The sequence below is a fragment of the Salmo trutta genome, chromosome 33 (assembly GCF_901001165.1).
Source record: "Salmo trutta chromosome 33, fSalTru1.1, whole genome shotgun sequence".
Classification (NCBI taxonomy): Eukaryota; Metazoa; Chordata; class Actinopteri; order Salmoniformes; family Salmonidae; genus Salmo; species Salmo trutta.
In genome coordinates this window covers 40,746,429-40,761,183 of record NC_042989.1, presented here as the reverse complement: position 1 = coordinate 40,761,183, position 14,755 = coordinate 40,746,429, and positions in this window count along the sequence as shown.

Genomic DNA, 14,755 nt, shown 5'->3' with positions numbered 1-14,755 from the left:
ACTCTTTTTGGCTTGACTTCCTCCACCCACTGCAAGGCCAACAGTATGGCCATCAGCTCTGCCTTATATACAGCCAGATGATCTGTAATACATTTCCTGACTTCCACCCCACATTCCTGCACTACAAGTACTGACCCAGTACATCCTGTCCTTGGATCTTTTGAATCATCTGTGTAAATGGCCACAAAATCCTGATACACAGTATCCAGATGTCTCTTAAACAAATCAGATGGATCAACACCCTCCCTGTCTTTCTGTAGTCTCTCCAACACTTCTAGATCAACTACTGGAGGCGGGAGTAGCCATGGTGGATTTACAGGAATAGCTACCATTGGACTAAAGTCCCTTCCATACAGTCCCATCTCCTTGGCCTGGGTATTTCCCCCACCTACCCAAAGCTTGTGTTCTGTCTTCGCTCATGTTCCCAGCATGCCTGTAAAAATCCCTTTCGCAGGATGAGACACTCCATGTCCCTGTAGGTTGACACCATCATGAATTGCCAGCTGCTGGCATTTCCCCCGTCTTCACCTGTAGTGCAGCCACTGGAGAGGTCCGAAACGCCCCACTACATATTCTGAGTCCTTGCCCCTGTATGACTTTTCAATGATGTCCGGGCTGCCGAACCATACGCTATACTGCTATAGTCTATAACAGATCGGATCAATGCAACATCATACATGGTCCTCAGTGAGGAACGCCCAGCCCCCCCCCCCCTCACTCCTTCCCCGTCAGACAGTGCATCACATTTAGTACCTTCTTACACTTTCCCACCACTCTCTCAATGTGATCTGCCCAGGTCAGTCTAGGGTCAAAGTTTACCCATAAGGAACCTGAAGGACCCCACCCTCTCCAAGTTTCTCCCATATAACCTCAAGCATACCTCATCTCCCACCTTCCTCCTGGTAAAGAACACTGTCTGAGTTTTCTCTACAGAGAACCTGAATCCCCACATTAATGCCCACTGCTCTATCTCATGAGTTGCTTCCTGTAAATCAAATCAAAAAATCAAATCAAATTTATTTATATAGCCCTTCGTACATCAGCTGAAATCTCAAAGTGCTGTACAGAAACCCAGCCTAAAACCCCAAACAGCAAGCAATGCATGTGAAAGAAGCACGGTGGCTGGGAAAAACTCCCTAGGAAAAACTCCTGAGAAAGGCCAAAAACCTAGGAAGAAACCTAGAGAGGAACCAGGCTATGAGGGGTGGCCAGTCCTCTTCTGGCTGTGCCGGGTGGATATTATAACAGAACATGGTCAAGATGTTAAAATGTTCGTAAATGACCAGCATGGTCAAATAATAATAATCATAGTAATTGTCGAGGGTGCAACAAGCACGTCCGGTGAACAGGTCAGGGTTCCGTAGCCGCAGGCAGAACAGTTGAAACTGGAGCAGCAGCATGGCCAGGTGGACTGGGGACAGCAAGGAGTCATCATGCCAGGTAGTCCTAGGGCTCAGGTCCTCCGAGAGAAAGAAAGAAAGAAAGAAAGAGAGAATTAGAGAGAGCATATTTACATTCACACAGGACACCGGATAAGACAAGAGAATACTCCAGATGTAACAGACTGACCCTAGCCCCCCGACACATAAACTACTGCAGCATAAATACTGGAGGCTGAGACAGGAGGGATCAGAAGACACTGTGGCCCCATCCGATGATACCCCCGGACAGGGCCAAACAGGCAGGATATAACCCCACCCACTTTGCCAAAGCACAGCCCCCACACCACTAGAGGGATATCTACAACCACCAACTTACCGTCCGAAGACAAGGCCGAGTATAGCCCACAAAGATGTCCGCCACGGCACAACCCAAGGGGGGGGCGCCAACCCAGACAGGAAGACCACGTCAGTGGCTCAACCTACTCAAGTGACGCACCCCTCCCATGGACGGCATGGAAGAACACCAGTAAGTCAGTGACTCAGCCCCTGTAAAAGGGTTAGAGGCAGAGAATCCCAGTGGGAAGAGGGGAACCGACAAGGCAGAGACAGCAAGGGCGGTTCGTTGCTCCAGCCTTTCCGTTCACCTTCACACTCCTGGGCCAGACTATACTTAATCATAGGACCTACTGAAGAGATAAGTCTTCAGTAAAGACTTAAAGGTTGAGACTGAGTCTGCGTCTCTCACATGGGTAGGCAGACCATTCCATAAAAATGGAGCTCTATAGGAGAAAGCCCTACCTCCAGCCGTTTGCTTAGAAATTCTAGGGACAATTAGGAGGCCTGCGTCTTGTGACCGTAGCGTACGTGTAGGTATGTACGGCAGGACCAAATCGGAAAGATAGGTAGGAGCAAGCCCATGTAATGCTTTGTAGGTTAGCAGTAAAACCTTGAAATCAGCCCTTGCCTTAACAGGAAGCCAGTGTAGGGAAGCTAGCACTGGAGTAATATGATCAAATTTTTTGGTTCTAGTCAGGATTCTAGCAGCCGTATTTAGCACTAACTGAAGTTTGTTTAGTGCTTTATCCGGGTAGCCGGAAAGTAGAGCATTGCAGTAGTCGAGCCTAGAAGTAACAAAAGCATGGATTAATTTTTCTGCGTCATTTTTGGACAGAAAGTTTCTGATTTTTGCAATGTTACGTAGATGGAAAAAAGCTGTCCTTGAAGCAGTCTTGATATGTTCTTCAAAAGAGAGATCAGGGTCCAGAGTAACGCCGAGGTCCTTCACAGTTTTATTTGAGACGACTGTACAACCATCCAGATTAATTGTCAGATTCAACAGAAGATCTCTTTGTTTCTTGGGACCTAGGACAAGCATCTCTGTTTTGTCCGAGTTTAAAAGTAGAAAATTTGCAGCCATCCACTTCCTTATGTCTGAAACACAGGCTTCTAGCGAGAGCAATTTTGGGGCTTCACCATGTTTCATTGAAATGTACAGCTGTGTGTCGTCCGCATAGCAGTGAAATTTAACATTATGTTTTCGAATGACATCCCCAAGAGGTAAAATATATAGTGAAAACAATAGTGGTCCTAGAACGGAACCTTGAGGAACACCGAAATTTACAATTGATTTGTCAGAGGACGAACCATTCACAGAGACAAACTGATATCTTTCCGACAGATAAGATCTAAACCAGGCCAGAACTTGTCCATGTAGACCAATTTGGGTTTCCAATCTCTCCAAAAGAATGTGGTGATCGATGGTATCAAAAGCGGCACTAAGATCTAGGAGCATGAGGACAGATGCAGAGCCTCGGTCTGACGTCATTAAAAGGTCATTTACCACCTTCACAAGTGCAGTCTCAGTGCTATGATGGGGTCTAAAACCAGACTGAAGCGTTTCGTATACATTGTTTGTCTTCAGGAAGGCAGTGAGTTGCTGCGCAACAACTTTTTCTAAAATTTTTGAGAGGAATGGAAGATTCGATATAGGCCGATAGTTTTTTATAATTTCTGGGTCAAGATTCGGCTTTTTCAAGAGAGGCTTTATTACTGCCACTTTTAGTGAGCTTGGTACACATCCGGTGGATAGAGAGCCGTTTATTATGTTCAACATAGGAGGGCCAAGCACAGGAAGCAGCTCTTTCAGTAGTTTAGTTGGAATAGGGTCCAGTATGCAGCTTGAGGGTTTGGAGGCCATGATTATTTTCATCATTGTGTCAAGAGATATAGTACTAAAACACTTTAGTATCTCCCTTGAGCCAAGGTCCTGGCAGAGTTGTGCAGACTCTGGACAATGAAGCCCTGGAGGAATACCCAGATTTAAAGAGGAGTCCGTAATTTGCTTTCTAATGATCATGATCTTTTCCTCAAAAAAGTTCATAAATGTATTACTGCTGAAGTGAAAGCCATCCTCCATTTGCGAATGCTGCTTTTTAGTTAGCTTTGCGACAGTGTCAAAAAGAAATTTCGGATTGTTCTTATTTTCCTCAATTAAGTTGGAAAAATAGGATGATCGTGCAGCAGTGAGGGCTCTTCGATACTGCACGGTACTGTCTTTCCAAGCTAGTCGGAAGACTTCCAGTTTAGTGTGGCGCCATTTCCGTTCCAATTTTCTGGAAGCTTGCTTCAGAGCTCGTGTATTTTCTGTATACCAGGGAGCTAGTTTCTTATGACAGATGTTTTTAATTTTTAGGGGTGCAACTGCATCTAGGGTATTGCGCAAGGTTGAATTGAGTTCCTCGGTTAGGTGGTTAACTGATTCTTGTCCTCTGACGTCCTTGGGTAGGCAGAGGGAGTCTGGAAGGGCATCAAGGAATCTTTGGGTTGTCTGAGAATTTATAGCACGACTTTTAATCTTCCTTGGTTGGGGTCTGAGCAGATTATTTGTCGCAATTGTAAACGCAATAAAATGGTGGTCCGATAATCCAGGATTATGAGGAAAAACATTAAGATCCACAACATTTATTCCATGGGACAAAACTAGGTCCAGAGTATGACTGTGGCAGTGAGTAGGTCCAGAGACATGTTGGACAAAACCCACTGAGTCGATGATGGCTCCGAAAGCCTTTTGGAGTGGGTCTGTGGACTTTTCCATGTGAATGTTAAAGTCACCAAAAATTAGAATATTATCTGCTATGACTACAAGATCCGATAGGAATTCAGGGAACTCAGTAAGGAACACTGCATATGGCCCAGGAGGCCTGTAAACAGTAGCTATAAAAAGTGATTGAGTAGGCTGCATAGATTTCATGACTAGAAGCTCAAAAGACGAAAACGTCATTGTTTTTTTTTTTGTAAATTGAAATTTGCTATCGTAAATGTTAGCAACACCTCCGCCTTTGCCGGATGCACGGGGGGTTTGGTCACTAGTGTAACCAGGGGGTGAGGCCTCATTTAACACAGTAAATTCATCAGGCTTAAGCCATGTTTCAGTCAGGCCAATCACATCAAGATTATGATCAGTGATTAGTTCATTGACTATAACTGCCTTGGAAGTGAGGGATCTAACATTAAGTAACCCAATTTTGAGATGTGAAGTATCACAATCTCTTTCAATAATGGCAGGAATGGAGGAGGTCTTTATACTAGTAAGATTACTGAAGCGAACACCGCCATTTTTAATTTTGCCCAACCAAGATCGAGGCACAGACACGGTCTCAATGGGGAAAGCTGAGCTGACTACGCTAACTGTGCTCGTGGCAGACTCCACTAAGCTGGCAGGCTGGCTAACAGCCTGTTGCCTGGCCTGCACCCTATTTCATTGTGGAGCTAGAGGAGTTAGAGCCCTGTCTATGTTCGTAGATAAGATGAGAGCACCCCTCCAGCTAGGATGGAGTCCGTCACTCCTCAGCAGGCCAGGCTTGGTCCTGTTTGTGGGTGAATCCCAGAAAGAGGGCCAGTTATCTACAAATTCTATCTTTTGGGAGGGGCAGAAAACAGTTTTCATCCAGCGATTGAGTTGTGAGACTCTGCTGTAGAGCTCATCACTCCCCCTAACTGGGAGGGGGCCAGAGACAATTACTCGATGCCGACACATCTTTCTAGCTGATTTACACGCTGAAGCTATATTGCGCTTGGTGACCTCTGACTGTTTCATCCTAACATCGTTGGTGCCGACGTGGATAACAATATCTCTATACTCTCTACACTCGCCAGTTTTAGCTGGCCATACATAGCCTTCCTGACTATGTATGGCACATTTCTTCCTCTCTTCCACGAGGCCCCATCATCTGCAAATAACGAATTCCCAATATCCGGCCGTACCTGAGAGTAAACATCATTGATCATGATTGAGAACAACAACAGAGGACTAATCACGCTCCCCTGTGGTGTACCGTTATCCACCAGGTAGCTGGGTGATAGAGACTTCCCCACCCTCACCTGGATAGACCTTCCAAATAGGAAATCCTTTATCCAGTTGTGCGTTCTTCCTCCTACCCCACATAATATCAAGCTTGATTAACAATCCCTCCTTCCAAATCATATCATACGCCTTCTCCACATCAAACAATACAGCTACAACAGTCTCCTTGTTCACCTGAGCCTTCCTGACCTCTGCTTCTAACAGAGTACTGGGTCCATAGTTCCTCTTCCTGACCTCTGCTTCTAACAGAGTACTGGGTCCATAGTTCCTCTATCCTTCCTGACCTCTGCTTCTAACAGAGTACTGGGTCCATAGTTCCCCTTCCTGACCTCTGCTTCTAACAGAGTACTGGGTCCATAGTTCCTCTATCCTTCCTGACCTCTGCTTCTAACAGAGTACTGGGTCCATAGTTCCCCTTCCTGACCTCTGCTTCTAACAGAGTACAGGGTCCATAGTTCCTCTTCCTGACCTCTGCTTCTAACAGAGTACTGGGTCCATAGTTCTTCTATCCTTCCTGACCTCTGCTTCTAACAGAGTACTGGGTCCATAGTTCCCCTTCCTGACCTCTGCTTCTAACAGAGTACTGGGTCCATAGTTCCTCTATCCTTCCTGACCTCTGCTTCTAACAGAGTACTGGGTCCATAGTTCCCCTTCCTGACCTCTGCTTCTAACAGAGTACTGGGTCCATAGTTCCTCTATCCTTCCTGAAACCACTCTGATGTGGCAATACTTGCTCCCTGCTCTCCAGGAAGTAAGTTAGCCTCTCCGTTATCATACGTTCCATAATCTTACATACATGTGATGTTAAAGCTATTGGCCGATAGCTTGTTGGCCTCGTTGGGTCCTTTCCTGGCTTCTGGATTGGTACCACTACTGTCTCCTTCCAGCTGTCTGGTAGTTGATTGGTCCCACTACTGTCTCCTGGTAGTTGATTGGTCCCACTACTGTCTCCTTCCAGCTGTCTGGTAGTTGATTGGTCCCACTACTGTCTCCTGGTAGTTGATTGGTCCCACTACTGTCTCCTTCCAGCTGTCTGGTAGTTGATTGGTCCCACTACTGTCTCCTTCCAGCTGTCTGGTAGTTGATTGGTCCCACTACTGTCTCCTTCCAGCTGTCTGGTAGTTGATTGGTCTCCTTCCAGCTGTCTGGTAGTTGATTGGTTCCACTACTGTCTCCTTCCAGCTGTCTGGTAGTTGATTGGTCTCCTTCCAGCTGTCTGGTAGTTGATTGGTCTCCTTCCAGCTGTCTGGTAGTTGATTGGTTCCACTACTGTCTCCTTCCAGATGTCTGGTAGTTGATTGGTCTCCTTCCAGCTGTCTGGTAGTTGATTGGTCCCACTACTGACTCCTTCCAGCTGTCTGGTAGTTGATTGGTCCCACTACTGTCTCCTTCCAGCTGTCTGGTAGTTGATTGGTTCCACTACTGTCTCCTTCCAGCTGTCTGGTAGTTGATTGGTCCCACTACTGTCTCCTTCCAGCTGTCTGGTAGTTGATTGGTTCCACTACTGTCTCCTTCCAGCTGTCTGGTAGTTGATTGGTCCCACTACTGTCTCCTTCCAGCTGTCTGGTAGTTGATTGGTCTCCTTCCAGCTGTCTGGTAGTTGATTGGTTCCTCTACTGTCTCCTTCCAGCTGTCTGGTAGTTGATTGGTCCCACTTCTGTCTCCTTCCAGCTGTCTGGTAGTTGATTGGTCCCACTACTGTCTCCTTCCAGCTGTCTGGTAGTTGATTGGTCCCACTACTGTCTCCTTCCAGCTGTCTGGTAGTTGATTGGTCCCACTACTGTCTCCTTCCAGCTGTCTGGTAGTTGATTGGTCCCACTACTGTCTCCTTCCAGCTGTCTGGTAGTTGATTGGTCCCACTACTGTCTCCTTCCAGCTGTCTGGTAGTTGATTGGTCCCACTACTGGCTCCTTCCAGCTGTCTGGTAGTTGATTGGTCCCACTACTGTCTCCTTCCAGCTGTCTGGTAGTTGATTGGTTCCACTACTGTCTCCTTCCAGCTGTCTGGTAGGTGATTGGTTCCACTACTGTCTCCTTCCAGCTGTCTGGTAGTTGATTGGTTCCACTACTGTCTCCTTCCAGCTGTCTGGTTGTTGATTGGTCCCACTACTGTCTCCTTCCAGCTGTCTGGTAGTTGATTGGTCCCACTACTGTCTCCTTCCAGCTGTCTGGTAGTTGATTGGTCCCACTACTGTCTCCTTCCAGCTGTCTGGTAGTTGATTGGTCTCCCTCCAGCTGTCTGGTAGTTGATTGGTCCCACTACTGTCTCCTTCCAGCTGTCTGGTAGTTGATTGGTTCCTCTACTGTCTCCTTCCAGCTGTCTGGTAGTTGATTGGTCCCACTACTGTCTCCTTCCAGCTGTCTGGTAGTTGATTGGTACCACTACTGTCTACTTCCAGCTGTCTGGTAGTTGATTGGTACCACTACTGTCTCCTTTCAGCTGTCTGGTAGTTGATTGGTACCACTACTGTCTCCTTCCAGCTGTCTGGTAGTTGATTGGTCTCCTTCCAGCTGTCTGGTAGTTGATTGGTCCCACTACTGTCTCCTTCCAGCTGTCTGGTAGTTGATTGGTTCCTCTACTGTCTCCTTCCAGCTGTCTGGTAGTTGATTGGTCCCACTACTGTCTCCTTCCAGCTGTCTGGTAGTTGATTGGTCCCACTACTGTCTCCTTCCAGCTGTCTGGTAGTTGATTGGTTCCTCTACTGTCTCCTTCCAGCTGTCTGGTAGTTGATTGGTCCCACTACTGTCTCCTTCCAGCTGTCTGGTAGTTGATTGGTTCCTCTACTGTCTCCTTCCAGCTGTCTGGTAGATGATTGGTACCACTACTGTCTCCTTCCAGCTGTCTGGTAGCTGATTGGTCTCCTTCCAGCTGTCTGGTAGCTGATTGGTCCCACTACTGTCTCCTTCCAGCTGTCTGGTAGTTGATTGGTTCCTCTACTGTCTCCTTCCAGCTGTCTGGTAGTTGATTGGTCCCACTACTGTCTCCTTCCAGCTGTCTGGTAGTTGATTGGTTCCTCTACTGTCTCCTTCCAGCTGTCTGGTAGATGATTGGTACCACTACTGTCTCCTTCCAGCTGTCTGGTAGCTGATTGGTCTCCTTCCAGCTGTCTGGTAGCTGATTGGTCCCACTACTGCCTCCTTCCAGCTGCCTGGTAGTTTCTCCTCCTCCCACACTCTGTTGTACAACACCAATACCTTATCCAGTGCCTCATCACTAAGATGGGCCAACATAATATAGCACACCTCATCGTTCCCAGGTGAAGTTAACCCAGCCTTACCTATTGCCCTTTTCTCCTCTGCCATGGTGAATTCAACGCATCATTTACATCCTCTGTCCTATCCAGCACTCCAGGATGCTCCTCTCCCGTTCTCTCTCTCTCTCTCTCCCCTTCTGCACCTCCCCTGACAAATTTGCAGAGCTATGCACTTGGACAAACATGTTGGCCATCATCTCTGCCTTCTCCTCATCTGTTACTGCCACATCCTTCCCACTCGTCAACACTGGATAATCCTACTCCCTTCTGACCCCACTCATCCTCTTAATCATCCCCCACAGGTGTCGCCCTTCCAATGGTGTCACAGAACCGACGCCAACATGACCTCTTTGCCTGACGGATATTACTTCTCACCAGTGCCCTGGGCCTGTTTATACTGAATCAGACTGAGGGATAGTTCTCACCAGGGCCTGGGCCTGTTTATACTGAATCAGACTGAGGGATAGTTCTCCTCACCAGGGCCTGTTTATACTGAATCAGACTGAGGGATAGTTCTCCTCACCGGGGCCTGTTTATACTGAATCAGACTGAGGGATAGTTCTCCTCACCAGGGCCTGGGCCTGTTTCTACTGAATCAGACTGAGGGATAGTTCTCCTCACCAGGGCCTGGGCCTGTTTATACTGAATCAGACTGAGGGATAGTTCTCCTCTCCAGGGCCTGGGCCTGTTTATACTGAATCAGACTGAGGGATAGTTCTCCTCACCAGGGCCTGTTTATACTGAATCAGACTGAGGGATAGTTCTCCTCACCGGGGCCTGTTTATACTGAATCAGACTGAGGGATAGTTCTCCTCACCAGGGCCTGGGCCTGTTTCTACTGAATCAGACTGAGGGATAGTTCTCCTCACCAGGGCCTGGGCCTGTTTATACTGAATCAGACTGAGGGATAGTTCTCCTCTCCAGGGCCTGGGCCTGTTTATACTGAATCAGACTGAGGGATAGTTCTCCTCACCAGGGCCTGTTTATACTGAATCAGACTGAGGGATAGTTCTCCTCACCAGGGCCAGGGCCTGTTCATACTGAATCAGACTGAGGGATAGTTCTCCTCTCCAGGGCCTGTTTATACTGAATCAGACTGAGGGATAGTTCTCCTCACCAGGGCCTGTTTATACTGAATCAGACTGAGGGATAGTTCTCCTCTCCAGGGCCTGTTTATACTGAATCAGACTGAGGGATAGTTCTCCTCACCAGGGCCTGTTTATACTGAATCAGACTGAGGGATAGTTCTCCTCACCAGGGCCTGTTTATACTGAATCAGACTGAGGGATAGTTCTCCTCACCAGGGCCTGGGCCTGTTTATACTGAATCAGACTGAGGGATAGTTCTCCTCACCAGGGCCTGTTTATACTGAATCAGACTGAGGGATAGTTCTCCTCACCAGGGCCTGTTTATACTGAATCAGACTGAGGGATAGTTCTCCTCACCAGGGCCTGGGCCTGTTTATACTGAATCAGACTGAGGGATAGTTCTCCTCACCAGGGCCTGTTTATACTGAATCAGACTGAGGGATAGTTCTCCTCACCAGGGCCAGGGCCTGTTTATACTGAATCAGACTGAGGGATAGTTCTCCTCACCAGGGCCAGGGCCTGTTTATACTGAATCAGACTGAGGGATAGTTCTCCTCACCAGGGCCAGGGCCTGTTTATACTGAATCAGACTGAGGGATAGTTCTCCTCACCAGGGCCTGGGCCTGTTTATACTGAATCAGACTGAGGGATAGTTCTCCTCACCAGGGCCTGGGCCTGTTTATACTGAATCAGACTGAGGGATAGTTCTCCTCACCAGGGCCTGGGCCTGTTTATACTGAATCAGACTGAGGGATAGTTCTCCTCACCAGGGCCTGTTTATACTGAATCAGACTGAGGGATAGTTCTCCTCACCAGGGCCTGTTTATACTGAATCAGACTGAGGGATAGTTCTCCTCACCAGGGCCTGTTTATACTGAATCAGACTGAGGGATAGTTCTCCTCTCCAGGGCCTGGGCCTGTTTATACTGAATCAGACTGAGGGATAGTTCTCCTCTCCAGGGCCTGTTTATACTGAATCAGACTGAGGGATAGTTCTCCTCACCAGGGCCTGGGCCTGTTTATACTGAATCAGACTGAGGGATAGTTCTCCTCACCAGGGCCTGTTTATACTGAATCAGACTGAGGGATAGTTCTCCTCACCAGGGCCTGGGCCTGTTTATACTGAATCAGACTGAGGGATAGTTCTCCTCACCAGGGCCTGTTTATACTGAATCAGACTGAGGGATAGTTCTCCTCTCCAGGGCCTGTTTATACTGAATCAGACTGAGGGATAGTTCTCCTCACCAGGGCCAGGGCCTGTTTATACTGAATCAGACTGAGGGATAGTTACGTGTCCTTTTCGGTACTCTAAATGCCCTGTTTCTACTCCTCCCCGCTGCCCCACACTCTTCCGTCCACCATGGGACTGCTTTCCTTCTCCTCCTCCCTGAACTCTTAGGTATAACCTCAGTAGCTGCCCCCACTAACGCTGTTCTCACCCAGTTATTCATACTATCCACATCCCCTCTCATATCCACCCGAGCCATCACCTGCTCACTCAGCTCCTGAAACGGATCCCACTTTGCCCTTCCAAACACCCACCTGCCTACTCCATCCACTGACCCCTCCTCCTCCCCTCTGGCCTACTGTCCATACTATGGGGTAATGATCCCTCCCTACTGTCGACTCCTCCCATACCTCCTACTCACAGATTCCTTCCATCGCACTAGATACCAGAGTGAGGTCCAAGGCAGACTCTTTCCCTGTGGCTTCATCAATCCTGGTCCCTCGGGCCATCACTAGATACCAGAGTGAGGTCCAAGGCAGACTCTTTCCCTGTGGCTTCATCAATCCTGTGGCTTCATCAACCCTGGTCCCTCGGGCCATCACTAGATACCAGAGTGAGGTCCAAGGCAGACTCTCTCCCTGTGGCTTCATCAATCCTGCTCCCTCAGGCCATCACTAGATATCAGAGTGAGGTCCAAGGCAGACTCTTTCCCTGTGGCTTCATCAATCCTGGTCCCTCAGGCCATCACTAGATACCAGAGTGAGGTCCAAGGCAGACTCTCTCCCTGTGGCTTCATCAATCCTGGTCCCTCGGTCCATCACTAGATATCAGAGTGAGGTCCAAGGCAGACTCTTTCCCTGTGGCTTCATCAATTCTGGTCCCTCGGTCCATCACTAGATACCAGAGTGAGGTCCAAGGCAGACTCTTTCCCTGTGGCTTCATCAATCCTGGTCCCTCAGGCCATCACTAGATACCAGAGTGAGGTCCAAGGCAGACTCTTTCCCTGTGGCATCATCAAACCTGCTCCCTCGGTCCATCACTAGATACCAGAGTGAGGTCCAAGGCAGACTCTTTCCCTGTGGCTTCATCAATCCTGGTCCCTCGGGCCATCACTAGATATCAGAGTGAGGTCCAAGGCAGACTCTTTCCCTGTGGCATCATCAAACCTGCTCCCTCGGTCCATCACTAGATACCAGAGTGAGGTCCAAGGCAGACTCTTTCCCTGTGGCTTCATCAATCCTGGTCCCTCGGTCCATCACTAGATACCAGAGTGAGGTCCAAGGCAGACTCTTTCCCTGTGGCTTCATCAATCCTGGTCCCTCGGTCCATCACTAGATACCAGAGTGAGGTCCAAGGCAGACTCTTTCCCTGTGGCTTCATCAATCCTGGTCCCTCGGTCCATCACTAGATACCAGAGTGAGGTCCAAGGCAGACTCTTTCCCTGTGGCTTCATCAATCCTGGTCCCTCGGTCCATCACTAGATACCAGAGTGAGGTCCAAGGCAGACTCTTTCCCTGTGGCATCATCAAACCTGCTCCCTCGGTCCATCACTAGATACCAGAGTGAGGTCCAAGGCAGACTCTTTCCCTGTGGCTTCATCAATCCTGGTCCCTCAGGCCATCACTAGATACCAGAGTGAGGTCCAAGGCAGACTCTTTCCCTGTGGCATCATCAAACCTGCTCCCTCGGTCCATCACTAGATATCAGAGTGAGGTCCAAGGCAGACTCTTTCCCTGTGGCTTCATCAACCCTGGTCCCTCGGTCCATCACTAGATACCAGAGTGAGGTCCAAGGCAGACTCTCTTCCTGTGGCTTCATCAACCCTGGTCCCTCGGTCCATCACTAGATATCAGAGTGAGGTGCAAGGCAGACTCTCTCCCTGTGGCTTCATCAGTCCTGGTCCCTCGGTCCATCATTCAGGCACATCAGATCTTTAACTTCTATTAGATTTTCCATCACTTGGCCATTTCCATCCATCAGCCCCCCCCCCCCCCCCCCATCAGTTCCCCTCCCCCCAGAGTGTGTTGTCGGCATTAAAATCCCCACACCACATTACCTTACTTCTATCCTGGCCCTCCACCCTCTCCAGCACTTCCAGGTCCAATATACGACAAGGGATTATAGTAGTTCACTACCACCCCTCCTCTCAACCACCCCTCCACCACCACATATTCCTGGTCAATAGCTCTGCCTAGCATCCTATAAGGAAGTCCTTAGCTCTGCCTAGCATCCTATAAGGAAGTCCTTAGCTCTGCCTAGCATCCTGTAAGGAAGTCCTTGCTTTATGAAGGTGGCACATCTCCCCCCCCCTCCCCTCCCCCTACATCTCTGTCCCTTAGAACCACTACATATCCCTGTATGATAAACTCCACAGTCGGTTTGAGACGTGTTTCCTTCACACAAATCCCACCAGGTGCCTTAGCTGGTATATCTACAATGAACTGCTTGAACTGCTGCCCACCAGGTGCCTTAGCTGGTATATCTACAATGAACTGCTTGAACTGCTGCCCACCAGGTGCCTTAGCTGGTATATCTACAATGAACTGCTTGAACTGCTGCCCACCAGGTGCCTTAGCTGGTATATCTACAATGAACTGCTTGAACTGCTGCCCACCAGGTGCCTTAGCTGGTATATCTACAATGAACTGCTTGAACTGCTGCCCACCAGGTGCCTTAGCTGGTATATCTACAATGAACTGCTTGAACTGCTGCCCACCAGGTGCCTTAGCTGGTATATCTACAATGAACTGCTTGAACTGCTGCCCACCAGGTGCCTTAGCTGGTATATCTACAATGAACTGCTTGAACTGCTGCCCATTAGCCAACAGGCTTCGACCATTCCATTGCAGTACTGCCACCATAAGAGCGTCTGCTAAATGACGTAAATGTAAAATAACTAAGATCCTGTGATACAGGACTTGTCTCTGACCTCTTTAGTGCCGACACTCACAGGCACTCCTGTTATCACCCCTTTAATCCACTGTTTCCCTGCTTCATCAGTCCAGCTGCTCGACACCACTCCTTTAATCCACTGGTTCCCATCTTCATCAGTCCAGCTAATCTACACCACTCCTGTTATCACCCCTTCAATCCTGTGATACAGGACGCCACCCTCGGCCGATTGAGGTCATGTCGAACCTCTTCCCATGTCAACCCTGTCATACTCAGATGTCTCCCAGCAGCATCCGCTATTAGCTGAATCCTCTCTATTTTATACTCCACCTTAGTCGTACTATTGATAACATTTTAATAAATAAATATTCTATATTATCATAAATAATTACATTTTTACATTTTAGTCATTTAGCAGACGCTCTTATCCAGAGCGACTTACAGTAGTGAATGCATACATTTCATACATTTCGAACCCACAACCCTGGCGTTGCAAACACTATGCTGGCGTTGCAAACACCATGCTCTACCAACTGAGCCAAAGAGAAG